The 2,106-nt window shown below is 29.0% G+C and overlaps 1 pseudogene; it reads right to left on the minus strand.

The window, feature by feature from the left end:
• Positions 1–457: 457 nt before the first annotated feature.
• Positions 458–1,356, minus strand: LOC125844573 (acylsugar acyltransferase 3-like; annotated as a pseudogene).
• Between the last annotated feature and the right edge of the window lie 750 nt (positions 1,357–2,106).

Genomic DNA, 2,106 nt, shown 5'->3' on the forward strand with positions numbered 1-2,106 from the left:
TTATATATAGATAGATAAGGTTCAACTTTTCCTCATTATTAATTAAGTAAATAATAAGATGAAAATATCTAGTTTTAAAACCAAATAAATAAATTAATTAGACAGGAAAAAGGTTTAACAAGTCATTGTATAAAGGTAAACCAAGTTATAATAATACGTTTAGTTTATGTTTAATTTGATTAATTCATATGTTTTTGTTCTAAATGAAATTCATTAACTCATAAAAATATGACATGTTGCAAAAATAAGTTGAAATAAACAAGTGTTTTACAAATAGAACTTGAATAATTATAACATATTCTCAAAATAAATAAAATAAAAAACAAACAAACACACATTATGACTTATTTTTTTTGGTTTTCCACCCGGTGTTTGATACCTATATTAGAGCCCGATTAAATTTGAATTCGTGTTGGAAAATCCGACATGATTCCGTACCGAAGAGATGACTTTTATCTTATTCTAGTGACTGGACAACGGGAGAAGCAAACTCTAGAAGCTCTTTGTTATTCTGAAATAGTAACATATCATCCTCAGTCAAAGTGATTAGTACATTTATCCCTTCTCCACTTGGATCATCCATGAAAATAAATTGATTTTTCATTGGTTGTTTCACTTGTGTCACTCTTATGGGGGTACCCCATCCAAAATCAATTTTATGTGACCCAAAAGTGCACAAACTTGTACCAAAATACATGTCAAATGCATCCTGCTTCATTATGTTTTCAATCTCTTTAATTTTTTCGATTGAATATGTGTGGCTAGTTGATGTGTATTCATATCTTTCAACTCATGTCGAAGTTGTTGTTTAGCCTTTTGTAACTCACCAACATAGTTTGGTAACGATATCTTATTTTCTGTCATTGCTATTGTGCTAAAGAGACAATTAGCATTTCCTATTGTGTTGAGTGGAATAGGGGGGCGTAAATTCATTACATGAACCACTACAAGGCTACTTCTTTCTTTTGATAAGGAATCACTCCAAGGCAAATTTTGTGGGAATACTATCTCAATACCATCATTATACGGATTCGTAAGTATTTCAGACATTTGACAATTGACACGGACATTAAAATACTCAGCACCAACTATATCATTGCAATCAACATACTTATTATCCGTGATTCGTCCCGCAAAGGGATAATAAAAGAATAATATTTTTGAAAGGGAATTTTCAAGAATATTGGATATTTGAGTTATGGTATGATTTTCAGGTTTAGAGTACAAGGCAGCAATTGGTAGATATAGAGTATTATCTGTTTGATCTTTAAAAGAGAGATTATAATGTCTATGTGAAGAAGGGATGGAGGGAGAAGGCTTAATGATTTTTCTTGAAAGAATTGTTGATGACGCCATTTTTAGCTCTACGTTTTAATTTGAATTACACTTAATATGTGCACGCACATTTACATTTATATAGTGTAAGTAAAATACCATTTCAATTTATGTGCTTTGATTCAGGCTACCAGAATCAAATCAAATCAACTAATATTTAAATAATGTTTTTATATTTAAAATAAAACTCATATCATAGAGATTCTATACATCATAATGGTCAATAACTCTTCTATACATCATAATGGTCAATAACTCAAAAGATTTAGAAAAGTTTGTGATTCAAAAAATAATTATTATTAGACTATTCAACTAATAATTAGGATATATGAGTTTGAAAAGAATATATGAAAATTTCAGTTTAAGTCTGATAAGGAATGTATATGGATCTCGTGAGTTCTCCAAAGTTTTTTGGTTAAAAATTGCAATGTATATATAAAATATCTTTTTAATTTTATATAGATATATAAATTTTGAATTCCTAAACACAAGACTAGAGGTTGACATTGATTTAGGCGGTTCAAATTCACTTTGAGATTCCAAACTCAAATCCCAATCACTGCATTTAATTTTTTGAACCCCCTTCCATTACAACCCCAATTTTGAATCATGATAGTTTTCAATATACATAATTTTAAACATAGAAATAATAGATTCGACTCCTCTCCAATTAATCTTTTAGCCCTCTTCAATTATCTATCGGTTTATTTTATTAGAATTGAATTGGTAATAGTTGACTTGAATGTTTTTTCTGTATCGTTAGACACATGA

This window comes from Solanum stenotomum, chromosome 11 (genome assembly GCF_019186545.1).
Source record: "Solanum stenotomum isolate F172 chromosome 11, ASM1918654v1, whole genome shotgun sequence".
Lineage (NCBI taxonomy): Eukaryota > Viridiplantae > Streptophyta > Magnoliopsida > Solanales > Solanaceae > Solanum > Solanum stenotomum.